The 14,883-nt window shown below is 34.8% G+C and overlaps 1 long non-coding RNA gene across 2 annotated transcripts in view; it reads right to left on the bottom strand.

Moving 5' to 3' along the window:
• LOC140512578 (uncharacterized) overlaps positions 1 to 14,293 on the bottom strand; it is a 91,189-nt gene extending 76,896 nt beyond the window's left edge. For both annotated transcript variants that reach the window (XR_011969840.1, XR_011969839.1), the window contains exon 1: positions 14,169 to 14,293. This is a non-coding gene — a long non-coding RNA (uncharacterized lncRNA). The remainder of the gene's footprint in view (positions 1 to 14,168) is intronic.
• Between the last annotated feature and the right edge of the window lie 590 nt (positions 14,294 to 14,883).

Raw genomic sequence — 14,883 nt, 5'->3', positions numbered from 1 at the left:
GTATTATGACTATGGGTTCACTTACAAACAACCCATCAATAGTCTGGTTGACTTCTTTCACTGAACTACACCGACTGAGGCCAACCCACTTCGGGTTATTATTGTTTTTGACTTAGTTTCAGTGGTTTTTATGGAAAATCAATTGAGTTTTACTTATAAGAAGTCCAATTTAATTTCAATTCATTTCAACTCAACAAATATTTTTCTAAACACTTACTATGTTCCAGGCACTGTTGTAAGGTGCTAGGGATTGAAAAACAAAAATAAAATATTTCCCTACCCTCGTGGAGCTAACAAACACAAATTAAGTGCCTACTATGCAAAAAGGTTTTATGTTAGATATTAAGGTTACAAAAAACAGACAGGACACGATCTCTCCTCTCAAGAAACTTAGAATGTAATGGATCCATACACCAATTCGTGAATGATTATGACATAGAAAAGAGTGTGAAAATAGCTAAGTATGAACAATTATATGGTACCTTTAGGTTTGCAAAGTTCTTTACACATATTTTATTGGCCATTACAACAACCCTGTGAAATGAGAGCAAATGACACATCTTTGCAAAATTACAAGAGAAATTTAAACAGGGATAGATAGCTTTCATTTGGAGCTGGGGCGATGGGTGAAAGAAGGATCCATAGAGGAGGTGGCACTATTTTGGGGGCTTTTAAGAAAGGAAAGAATTTTGCTGTATGTAGGTAAGGAAGAAAATGAGAGAATCCATTCTAGGCACAAGGAAATGTTACACACATTGCACAGAAATGTCTGCAGGTATGGAAGAGAGTGGGGAAGAGGGTAGTGCAACTTGTATAACACATAGCAGTCTTGTAGGGAATTGAGTAGGATAAGGGAAGATAGGTAGTGGAGTCATATTATGGAAGACATTGAAGACCAGATTCAGGATTTTATAGTTTCCTCAGCCGTTAATGATCACTGAAGGCTTTTGAGTACTCAGAGTGGTGTAGTAGTTTGGGGTGCAGCAGTTTGGAGATGAGATTAGATAAACTGAAACTGGAAGAACAATAAGGAAGTTATTACAATATTCTGCAGAAGAGATGAGGACCTGAACCAGCATGGTGTCAGTGAAAAGGAAGAGTGGGGGCCAAATGCAACTGACATAATTAAGAGGTAGGAATGGAAGGATTTGGCAAATGCTGAAAGCAAAATTTAAATTTCTCATACATCTACTGACAGGTAATTGCTTACCCTATTTCTTTTCTCAATGATCTGTAATCATTTCAGTGTATTGGAAATAACATTTAAAAAATAAAATTTTATTGATATCTTTGAGTTTCTACATCACCAACATTTCTCCCAGTATCCTTCTCCTTCCCCCTCCCAGAGCACTATCCGAAATAACAAAGAATATCTTTAAAGAAGAAAGAAAAAGAGAAAGAGAAAAAGCCAGCAAAACCAATCAATATATCAAAAAAGTCTCTGAAAATATACGTGATTTTTTATAAGCTTGGAACTCTTATATAACCAAGGGATTAGAAGTGGCTTCTCATTTTAATTCTTTGGAGTCATTTTTGTTCTTTGTAATTTTGCCACGTTGAAAGCACACTTTGTTTTGATATGGTTTCATGCTTTATTTGAGTGATCACCATTATGTACAAGAAACCATATCCGTCACTTTAAAAAAAATCAAGTGATACATTTAGTAAGTAAATTTACCAATAACATGGCTCAATGAAATTTTAACTCTCTTCTCTCTGAAGTTTCAACAATCAAAAATTGACTATTTCATATGTTCCATTAAAGAAAATCATCCCTCTCAAAGATGAGATGTCAAGGATGAGAATTCATAGAATGTTGAATTAGCAGGTTGAGGCTCTATGGTCAATTCTTAATTCACCTAAAACCAAATAATTAGCTTCAGAGTCCACATTTAAATCCCAAGCCTTTCTACTCCAAGTTTAATTTTCTTCCTACTACCTCATTCAAGAAATTAGGAGTCATCTAGTTCAATGATGTCAAACTCAAATAGAAGGAACTTTGCACATAATTCTTGAATTAAAAAACCACAAATTAACATTACCTATACTGTATTAAATTCTTATAAGTGTAGTCAAACATTTCCTAATTATAGTTTAGTCTGGACTGAGCTATATTTGAGTTGGATACCTCTGTTAATCCAGTTCCCAGTATATGAATTTCTTCTGCAACACTGGATACATAGTTATTCCAGTTTTTCCTTAATACTTCTTATAATGGAGTACTCATTCCCTTTCTGTTTCCCTGTTAGTCTGATTTAGCTATTTTTTTTTCTTTTGGTTAATTAAAAGGGCCATTCCCTGACCACTTCTTAAAGAGGTCCATCCACTCAATGGGTGTTACCTTCCCCTAAGTGAGCATGTGAGCCTGAAAAGGCCAAGGTCTTTCGCTGCATCCTGGGCCATCTCCAGTCACTCTGATGAATATGTGGTTACTGGATCCAGATGACTCAGGAGGAGAAAGTGAGGCTGGTGACTTTGCACAGCCCTCACTCACTCAAATCAAAGTGAAGTACAAGGCATGTCATCATTTCTCTGATGTCATGGTCTTCTTCAAAAACGAAGGATGAATACAACATCCCCTTTCCAAAGTGCTTTTTCTATTGCTGGCAAGTTGTTTTGAAAGTTATTATACTAAGCAGAGACTTGAAATCATAAATATATATACACATACACACACACACATTTGCCATAGAATTAGAAAAAGACAAGATCTAGTGTGTGGCAATCTTTTTGATGACTATGACTTTGTTTTATGATGTACATTTTGTGAGCATAGATCAGTAACATTTTCATTTTTGCTTACTAAATGATTTTCTAAATGAAAGTCATCAACATTTTAAATCTTACCCTTAAAAATAAAGTTAAGGTAAGAATCTCTCCCCTGTATTCTTGGAATACTAACTCAAAAGCTAATAAAATTTTAGATCAGGGAGTGCTGGTAAATATTTAACAACCAACTCTTCAAAAACTGTGTATATAATACACTTTTCAGTTTCATCTGCACTATTGACATATTTATCCATCACTTTTTGAAATCGAAACAGTCAACAAAACAACATATCAAACTCTAATTTTTAGCATTTGCTGATTTCTGAAGTGTAAATACTCACACTGAAAATTTAACAATTGGTTCTCTCAAGTCAGTTTGAGCTGGTTCCAGCATCCTCTTATTTTCAATGTTTATCTAAAAAGATCCAAACTTCTAATCTAAAATAGAATCTTTGAAGTGGAGGGGCAAAGTCTATATTTAAATGTGCATTGTTATTATTTATAATATTTGAAAATATGCTTAGTAAACCAGACAATTACAAGATCTTTTGAAATGTTGTTCAGTTATTCAATTCTCTTCTGAATTTACGATTTTTATACATAAATGTTTGTATTTGTTAATATTTGTTGATTTCTTTGGTGTTTTGGGATGGATTATTATTTTAACCAGAAGACTTTCTAGATTTATTCTGTTCTATTAGTAGGTTTTGCCAGTGCTTCTTCAAATCTTTTCATTCATCTTTGCCAAAATACAAACAAATCTCACAGAATCTCAGAAAAAGTGTATTAAACCAAAACCCCCACAGATCTCCTTAAATAAATCAAACACATCTTAATTTTCTCTGTCTTGTTTGATGGTCAACATGGCATCTGCCCACATGACCAAGCACTTAAGGCAGGGTTTTGTGTTGCTTTGTTCCTTTTTTCAGATTTGGCCAACTGTTCTCATTTATACAGTCCTCTAAGAAAAATATCTGCAACACCAAGGAGCAGAAACTCTGTTATGTTATATACTGACACCTTCAGGGGTGATTACTGGAGCTCTGTTCTTTCCTTGCTGTCCCCCATCCAATGGTTAGCAGATACTGTCAGATAGCTTAAATTGCTAACTCACCTCAGAAGAACCAGGCTACCTCAAAAGACCCTTTCCTTCGGGTCAAAATAATACGGACATTTTTTAAAGTAGTGTATTTAACATTGGACTGCAGAAATCTTTAAATAAACTACTAGGTTCAGAAATATTTATTTTATCTGTTTATATCCATGAATATCAGCCACAACTCCTACAAAAATGAGTCAAATTGTGGGCTATCTCATTAGCTTCCTAAACAATCTTTGTCACCCAAATCTTTGTACATTCTAAACTATTCTAAATAAAGTTGTTGAAGGGTTTTCCTAAAGTGCCACTCTGATCAAACCATTCCTCTGCTCAAACTCCTTAATCTGACATTTACAGCCCTTCTATAAGTTTCAAATGACCTTTGCTAGATTCGTGTTACATCATCCACCTCTACAATCTCCAGAACTGCTTCCTAAAGTCATCCTGCTATTTCTAGTTTCTATGTCTTTGTGTACACTGGTAACACTGTCTGTTATGACCACAATGTCCTTTTTTCCTTTATTTCCCAAATATTTCTATATTGATGAAATTCTTTGTTCTTTAAAGCCCATCTCAAGAGTTCACCCACTCCATGACGTATTTTTCTCTGATTACATGTAGATGGAAGTAGCTTCTCCTTCTGAAGCATCAGATCATTTTCTTTGCTTCTTATTCATCTTTATAGTCTGCACAGAACTTCACATGTAGTAAACCTTTGATACATGTCTCTTTGAATGTTGAAAAAATTTTTTAAAATAATTATCATCTTATTTGGGAAAAAAAAAAATGTTAGCTGGTCACGTGGAAAGATTGAGAGATAACTTGTTAGCAGCCCTGTGCTCCATTGTTATCTTGTGATAAGACAAAGCAAGGAAAGTCCTTCTTTTATGGGGAGGACCCTCTTTAGGGAACTTAGGGGAGGGTGTAACCAAGGATGAGTCATCGTGAGTGGCTCTGATTTGCAGCATCGGAAGGAATTTCCACATTGTGGAGGTAACATATCAATAATATTTTTAAAGGAAAAATTTCATGACTTCTCCTTTGACCTCTTCTCCTCACTCACCATATAATATACTTGCGTATCCCTTCCCCCAACTCTCTCTTTTCCTCTCTCTCCCTTTTTTCTTTCTCTTTCCCTTCCCCTCCCACATAACTGTGGCCTAAACTGTACTCATAACTGAAATTTACATATGAAACTTTAAACTTTGCAAAATACTTTACCTACAATATCTTCATGGAACCTCAGAAATACTGCATGAGATAGATAGGCTAGGCATTATCACCCCCATTTTACAGATTAGGAAATTGAGGCCTAAGGAGTTTGCAATTTGAGTTTGGTCACACAGTTGATTGGTGTTATAGGTAGGATTTGAATCAATACCTTTTGAATTGAATATATTCATTTCACCACAATATCTCTAATGCCCCTATATCTAATCTGACGTCCTTCTCAAAACATAATTTTCTATAATGCCAGTGGTTAACAGATGATTAGATTGTGAGCTCCTCCATAAGAATGTGACCTCTGAGAGCAGCTACTGCTTTGCCTTTATTTGTACACTTAGAACTTGGCATAGATACTGGCACATTAGGTGCTTACTAAATGCTTGTTGACTTGTTACAGAAAAGTCAGAAGCAGGTGAGAAGGAAGGATGGTATTGACAAATGCTTGATGACATAAAGGGCACTTCTGAGTCTACCGGTGTGGCAAAGAGAGTGATAGTGGCAGGAAATTCCTAAGAGAACAAAGGAGTATATATACTCATTAGGAAGTTTTTTTCAAGTTCCATTTTGCAATATCAGAGTATAATTTCTCCTTGCTTTATTACCCCTTTTTTCCAAGTCTCATTTTCTAGAACTGTCCCTACCTTCCAGACTTATCATGATGCTGCAAGTTATCTTATTCTGTTTAATATATTAAAAGGCTAAGTACCTAAAAATTTGCAGAACATCATGGTATTACTTATTTTGAAGCAAAATCTAAGGATGTTTCTGCTATTCTTTCTTTCAACTCTTTTTTTAATTCCTTTGTTTCAACATTAGAACTCGGACCCTGATCATTAAAGTCTATGATGCTCATAGATTACCTTATCTCTCTTCCTCATCCTCATCACCAACAAGCATTTATTAAGTACTTTCTTTGCATTAAGCCCTCAGGATACAAAGAAAGGCAAAAAATCCTTTCCTTAAGGAGCTCACATCCTACTTAGGGAGACAACATGACTCTGCATTTACAAGTCATATATATTGGAAGTGGGAAATAATCTTAGAGGGAAGGGTGTGTGTGTGTGTGTGTGTGTGTGTGTGTGTGTGTGTGTGTGTGTGTGTTTGGGAACTTGGGAACAGATTAGGAAAGGTCTTCTGTGGAAGTTGGCATAAGAGCTAAATCTTGGAAGAAATCAGGGAAGCGAGGAGATGGACATAAGGGGAAGAATATTCTAAGCATTGGGGAATTGCTAGTGCAAAGGGGTAGAGTTGGGAGATGGCAGGGACATCAATCAGCCTTGGTTTAGCAATTTAGCCTTATCTTGTCACTTATTCCTTTTGAGACTGTGTAAGGGTGGTAATTAAATGTAAAAGTAAAATGTCTGGATTTATTCAGGAAAAAGATATCACACAAATCTATTTTTTTCATAGTATAATGAGTGGCCAAACCCCGCTATCACAAAGCTCAAAATAAAATTTTATTAAAATCACTAAGATAACTGAATTTGTTCTAACACTTCACTGTTCAGATGCATTTTGTAAAAAAAAAAAAAAATTCTTTCCTAAAGGTACATTTGAACACCAGGTATGTGCTTGGGAATGAGGTGAGGAGAAAGTTGAGGCCCAGATGTGAAACCCTGGATTTTGCAACACATTTTCTTCTCGTTTGTTTCATGTAATCTGTAGGATGTCAAAATGATCCAGAAAATATACATTCTTTACCCACACTGTGTGCTAAGTCTCCTCCCCTATCCCAACTTCATTGTCCAAGCTTCATACATAATTATCAATGTACACGTGTGTGCATGTGCATAAACATAAACAGTATTTCTCTTGCTTGGCCCCTTTCATGTTTACCTGTCGGAAGAATGAGTTGCTTCTGGGCAGAAGAACATTGGAGAAAAATTTTAATGCCTCAGAGCAGTCTTTTGGTGGTGGTGATAGGGGTAGGGGTAGGGAAAGTTTAGGGTAAGAATATGTATCCCAGGAGGGTAGCTGTCTACAGAGTGGCTACCTATTTTGGGTAGTAAAAATATTTTTTAAAAATAATTCAGATAAATAAATGTATATATTAGGCAGAATTGGCTACTTTTGGATTCTTTCCCTAAGTTTTACAGAAGCTTGAGATTGAAAAGACAAACAAGGTGAACTAGCTCATTCTACGCAACAGGGTAGGACTGTTCACAACAGGGTGTTTTTGATAGTACTATGTCCACTCTAATTTTAAGCATCTCAAGCAATAGAAATCCCTTCACTTCCCTTGGAAGATTAGCCTACAGTCTAATAGACCTCAACATTAGGAAGATTTTCAATTGGTAATTGGTAATCAACCTAAATTTCCCTTTTCCTAATTTTATCCCATTACTCCTACTCCCATTCTCTTGTACCACCTAGTTCTCCAGCCTCATTAATGTGTGCACTTTTAAAATACAATTAGATAGTTTTAAGACTCCCATTCCCCTCACCTTAGCCATTCTTTTACCTATCTATCTATCCATCTATCCATCTATCCATCTATCTATCTATCTATCTATCTATCTATCTATCTATCTATCTATCCATCCATCCATCCATCCATCCATCCATCCATCCATCCATCCATCCATCCATCCATCCATCCATCCATCCATCCATCCATCCATCCATCTATCTATCTATCTATCTATCTATCTATCTATCTATCTATCTATCTACCTATCTATCTACCTGTCTGTCTGTCTGTCTATCCACACACACATACATACACACATATTTATTTATTTCCTCTCATCTCATGTGTTAGTCTCTATTTCTACTGATTTTGTTCAGGTTTTCATGGGTGCCGTAAAATGTGAGCTTTTTTTAAATAAGCAAATATAATCTATAAGCCTAGCAATTTGGAATGGTCTAGAGGAGAACAAATGCATCCTTAATGTGGGAAGGTGATAATGTTGTAGCTAAATTCACCCTCTTCCACCCCTTACATACACCCAAAACAAACACATTTAATGAATTGGATGCCGCATTTTTTCCACACTATAGTCTATTTCTATACTGTTTAGTGTAACAGGCACTTCTACTATATTCCCTTAATATATTATAGATTACAACAGACTCTTTCATGCTTTATAACAGATACATAAATGGTATATTGACTGACAATAATAATTTGGTTCAATGAAACCGTTAGTGTATTGATACAAAACAGTTTCTATTTCTTCAAATGCATAGACACAGTGTAAGGGACCAGCTAATTTAACAAAGACAAAGTCTTTCCAGTTGTGCTTGCTTAAACCAACCTGATTTAGTGGGAAGGAGAATTACATTGGTCTTGGTGTTCTGTTCTAGTAGCAGGTAGTCAAAGGAATAGACTCCCATTAAAAGAGATTTCTATTCCTCTTTTAAAATTCTAATCACACCAAAATTTGTTTCCTGTTCATATTGCTCTTCCTATAAATGCTCTTTGGTACCCATAGACTCTATATAAAAATTAAATATTAATTTTCTTTTCTTCTAATATGTTTTTAATAGTGAGTCTATAAAAACATAGGGTGGTGGACAATATTCCACCTGCTTTCAAAGAACCCTTCTCTCGTATTCTGGAAAGTACAAAGAGTTTTTGTTTCCAGATTATGTACTGTTGGAAGTCTAGCATTTGTGTAAAGAAGGCCAACTACTTCCTTTCCCTAAATCCAATTTTCTAGACTTGCACTGGACTTAATGAATGTTATATACTCCTGTCTTTGGATATCATAATTCTTAAAAGTTCTAACTTGGTGTAAATCTGATGCAAATGAATAATCGAGACTTTTTCTTAATGATATATCAGAAAAGTAAGACCAGTTAGGGATTTTGCTGTATCAATGATCTGTACTGGTAAAATAGAGTCTATTTTTTATTTGTTTTTTCTTTATCTGCTGCCATATAATTTCTCTGAAATTTTCTTAATCAAATTTATGTGTACCTGAGGCAAACAGAATCTTTAAATTGATCATCTGAACCTTAACCATGGAATACATTGACTGCCTTGTGAGGAGGAGATAATAAGCATTTATATAGCACCCACTAAATGCCAACCACTTTTTGCAACTATCATCTCACTTGTTCATCATTTCCCACTTGGATGATCTCTGGACTTCACTATTTTTTCCCATTTACTTTTCTTTCAGCAAGATCGAATCAACTCTCAAGCTCACTCCTTCTCCCTACCCTTTAACTCTAAGATTCCTCCCTCTCTCTAATTGGAGAATGAAGAGTTAACTTTTTTTCCCCATAATTATTTTCCACTGTCAAATGATGAGTTTTTTTGTCTAGGGGTGTTTGGGGAGTATTAACTGTATTTATTTAACATTGTACGTTATTTGTTTATTTAACATTAACTTGGAGATCCTCTGTATTCTGAACATACAGTTTTGCTGAGTATATTAGCAAGCTCTTGAAGTATAAAACAGTTTCTACTGTATACCACAGATAAAGTTAAAGAACTATTTTAATTGTAACTTTCAGGCCAACAAGGCAAAAATGACTCTTCTACCATGGAACATAATCAGCTTCCAAAATGGTTATGAATTATTCTTTCTGCCCAATTCAATCCAGTCTACTGATGAGGATAACATGGAAGAAAACAGTCAATTTCAAGTTGCATAGGTCTGAGCCTAGAAACTTAATTTGCAGTATTGTTTATGTAGCACCCAGAACTAAAAATAAGAATCTATAAGAAAGAAGAAAATTGGAAGCAGTTTTCCATCTATATCCCTAGTTCTGCTTAGCAAGTTTATTCTGCAAGGATATGCTGGACTTTATTCTTTTTAGTAGTGCTTCATGAGAAATCTAAAATGCTATATTTGGGTTAGTATACTATTTATGCTGCTTTGCATTTTGATACCAATAATGGCACAGGGAAAGAAAGTTGAATTCAGAGTAAGGAAGACATTGATTAAACCCCACCCCTGATACATACTGACTGTGATCCTGGGCAAGTGGCTTCACACCTCTGTGCCATAGGAAACTCACTAAGACTATAAATTTCGGAGCAGGTACCTTGGCTGGTAGAAAAAGTTCCTCACTGAGATCTCCCTAAACTAATGAAATCATAGGTACAGTAATTTTCTTTAAAAAGTTATAGAGAATACAAAATAAATTCCAACCATACATGTTGACTTATTTTAAGTTTGATTTCCCTCCCACTAATATAATTCTTGAGGAAATCATTATAAACTACTTCAATTTATGACTTTTAAAGTTCTCATATCGATTTTTTACAAGAATACTATGACTAGACTTTTCCTTCCTCATAACACAACTGATTTAGAATCCTGTTTTATTCTCCAGATGCTATACCCTTACCCAATCATCTTTTCTCTGTTTTCCTCATTAATCCAAAATTCTCAGAGTGGGACTGGAATAGCTCACGAAAGAAAGTAGACTTATGGAGAAACCCGAGTTCTAATTCCTGCTACTAAATGAATGCTTCTGTATTCATGAACAAATTAACAACTTCTTTAATCTTAATTTTCTTTATTTGTAAGATGGGAATAACAATACTTTTACTACCTATACAATAAAGTTGCGGTGACAAAGGTATCAGTATATGGGTTTCATTAATACTATCCCCGTAGTGTGCTGCTAGAGTCAGGAAGTGACAATCAAAGACGTCCTGAATACTTATACCACAAAATCTATCTTTGCCAATAGCCTACATTATACTACCCATTGAGCTGTTTTACTTTGACATAGGGACATAGCTGAAAGAGAGACCATGTGATATAAGTCATCCTCATCATTAGCAAATTAAGAATATATGTTGTTGCAAATGGAGTCTAAAATAGCACCATGATCTTCATATATCTCTACAAAATAATTACAGGAAATGCCTACTTATACATGGTATTTTGCCTTCCTGACACCCTCAAAAAATATGGAAGTATTGCACACATAAGCATCTACATATGTGTATATGTATGTGTAAATATACACATGTATGTATATACATATATACTTATATAAATACACACATATAGATCTCACATATATACACACATGTGCATACCACACATATGTATATATCCAAGCAATACAGATACATATATACACATATATGTATATATAATATAATTTTATTCTATATTTCATTACATATTTTTGTCCTTCATGTTTTCTCATTTGTGCCATGAAAGCAAGATAACTCCATGTGCAAGTAGCCACCTCCTAAAATTCTTCAATAGAAATATGTGAAGATGATGTTACCATTTTAGCCTCCACTGTCAACAGTGTGTGTATGTGTATGTATATAATTATACATGTATATGGTGTTCCAAAATCAGTGTAGTTTCAAACTGTTATGCTATACACACACACACACACACACACAAATGCATATGTATACATATATATATATATATACATATATATATATATACTCATATATATATATAAAATCTTTTTATAAAAAATTTCTGCTTTATCAAGAGTCACTGTTAGTGGACTCTATAGAAAGCAAGCCTTGGAGACAGAAAGATCTGGGTTTATTTCTTGCCTCTAACATATACTAACTTTGTGACCCTGGGCAAGTCACACTGAATGTATCAGAGTCAATAGACAATTCTCCAAGACACTAAGTGATAGATGAGTTGCTAAGCTCCATTGCTAGAAGGAATTATCACACTGGGAGCTCTCCATACTGATGGGTCAGGCTACACTCCAAAGAGAAAAAAAAATTACATTGGGTTCATATTCCATATCCATTTCATTTTATACTTATAGTATTTAATGGCAGTGGATAGATCCATATTATCCTAAATATCAAATTTTATTACATGGTATTATATTGGGGCATCAGAACAGAACTATAAAATTTGACAAGTTCAATAAATGCATATTTTTTAATGAATTTAATGTTTTCAACAACATCTGGAGGGAGGGGTTATGTATGTGTAAATTCTTTATTATATAAAAACAAGAAACCAAAGCAAAAACAAAAAATCCTTAGTGATACCACCAGGGTTTTTTGTTTTTGTTTATTCTTCCACCCAGAACCACAACAAACTAAATGTTTTTAGGGGAATCTAGAATGAGGATTTATATTGTGAATATTAAAAAAATTCTACATCTAATAAAACTGTATTAATTTCCATATTATCCCTTACAAAAGCCAAAATGATCAATTGCCTCAGACATTGAAGGCCTTCAATAAAATTTTGTTGAATGAGTGAAGAGTAGTGGAAAATATGGTTCTGGTGATGAATTCTGAGGTTTATCATGGACATGAGGAAACTGGTATAGGAGCTAACATAACATATATAGTTTACTCTTTGATAATTTCACTTTGTTAATAAAATCTAGTCCAAGAAGCAGCAGTCTTTCCCCACCCCCCATCTATGTTGGCAGTTTGGATTGGAAGTAGCTCCAGGCTGCTGAAGACCATGTTGGAATATCCACAAGAAGAAGCTGTTACAGTGGAGTTATAATTTCAAAGTTGAGAAAATTGAAGAAATGATGGTTCTTCTGTATACACACACGTGTAGTATATATGTTATGTGTATACACATATTTCTTTATCTAAATGATGTCATTTACCAGTTCCTTGAATAACATTACCCCCCATTGACAAAATGAAAAAAAAATATCTCCCCACCCATCATATTTAACTGTTTTATTTAAATCCTCCTTCAGTCTGTCTTTCATTTTGTTTCCAAGATAGAGGAGGTGGCATATCAGTAAGCTATCAAAGATCAATCTAAAACATTTGCTTTAACTTTTCTTTCCAAGTTTGCTCAGGCAACAGATGTAAAATGGTGACCATTAAGAGTCCTGTTTTGAGGAAGAGATTGTATAGATGTTGCATTAGACAAGTTACACAAAAGTCAGAACCTGGATCAAGAACTAGGTCAGGTACCTCATTAGTATCAAAGCATTGAAGGAATAGTCATATAATGGACCTGGGGAAAAAAAAACCAAAAAAAAACTTCTTGACCCTAAACAAATTATTAACAGTTTTTCCTCTTTCTGGGAATCCCATGAAATTAATGACAAATATTCATTTATACACTATATTTAGTGTATAATTATTTTTTTTTTGCCTAACCCAAGAAGCAAAAGCATTCTTGCATGTTTTATTCCAATAATAATTTTCTCTGTTCTGATGCAATTTATCTTTTGCACAAATGGTATCTATCTTCTCATATTGACACATTGTAATCTAGGTTAATGACATGCTAATATTTTAACAAGGGGCAAAACTCTTTTCCCCATCTAATACTATTTGAATGTGTAAGTAGCAAGGAAGGGTCCCAACAACAATAAAAAATGTGCTTAAAAACGAGTTCATACCACATTGTGCCCTCTTGGCACTTTGCCATCATATCTGAAGCTTCTTCTGAGGATAAAACAGCAGGTTGTTTCCCTGATTGCCCATCCATACTCCAAAAGGTGGGATAAATGCAAGAAGAGCATTTAAAACAATTTAATCTCTAATGAGATGACTCCAGATGAAGGTCATCCCTTAAAATTGAGTTGTATTTAACAAGTGCCTCTTAGGCAAACACCACAATGCTATGATAAAACATCCCAAGATGGCAAAAACAGTTTCATACCTTTGGAACATAGTTTTTGTTTTATTTTCTCCCCTTAACTATAATGAGTGATTTCTTTTCTGCCAAAGCAGCTCAAAAGGGCTATGGAAACTAAAGTCCTGAAAAGCTGTAAAATTCTTCAAATTTACAATAAAATTCAGCATTACACATCTTCCAGTAAATTCTCTGGAACACCACAGCAGCACTTACATATTTTTCCTTTAAGTCAGTATTTTTGTATTCAACACCTAGGAAATAAGGAAATAGAATGTGGGTAATAGGGTAAAAACAAAACAAAACAAAGGCTAGGGGAAAAAATCCAAACAGCTATGCAGCTATTAAACATATGCCAAAGTAAACAATAGTGGTAGGGTCTGCCATAGCTTTGCCCTGCAGGTAGACGACAGGCAGCACAGAAGGAAAGCAAATAGAAAGGGAAAGAGAAAGACAGTACAGGATGTGGATGAGATGCCGAGCCCCGAGACCATGAACGGCCTGATTGTGATCCTCAAGTCACACCATCAGCCATGCAAAACAGGACATACCTTTCTGGCTTGCTGATTCTGTCGGCTGAAACAAAGCAGTCCCATTCGCAGCAGGAGGCCAAATCAAAATGAAATTTTATTTAGTCTGCACTGTCCCCAGATTGGGTTTCAGAATGACTGCTTTAGGAGATAGCATGGATGTGGCTGATGCATGCTTTGCATATGAAACTGCGGTAGAGGGGAAAAAAATCTACATAATCAAAAAAATCTGTGCTGTGTGTATGACAAAAAAGCCCTGGACTTCAGGGTTTTAGATACAGTGGGTGTTTTCAGGCATGCCCTTTCAGGATAAAAAGGCATTTCCCCCTTAGAAACAATATCATCAATAAATAATAAATATGGGATATATTTATTTACAAAATTTATGCATCTTGTAAGTATGTCTCCATCACAATTTCTAAATTATCAAGCTCTTTAGTGTGAGTGTAACTGGAATTAGGGTGTGAAAATGAATGGAGAGGGTAGAAACAAACATTTAGACAAGCTGGTTTGGAGAGACTTGCTCTCCTAGTTCCTACACCTCTGAGACCACCCTCACAACAAATCTTTTGCTTAACTCATTTAATGCTTAAGTCAAGGCCTGGTGTAATCATATTATTTTATTTTTTATGTCAGTGAGAGAATAGATGGTACCTTTGACTTTTACCTAAGAAAGTACTGACAATATTAACATTTAAAGATTAATAAGAGAAGAAAAGAAATCCTGAACTTTCAA

Source organism: Notamacropus eugenii, chromosome 6, assembly GCF_028372415.1.
Source record: "Notamacropus eugenii isolate mMacEug1 chromosome 6, mMacEug1.pri_v2, whole genome shotgun sequence".
In the NCBI taxonomy this organism is placed as follows: Eukaryota; Metazoa; Chordata; class Mammalia; order Diprotodontia; family Macropodidae; genus Notamacropus; species Notamacropus eugenii.
This window is presented reverse-complemented; position numbering and strand designations above follow the sequence as displayed.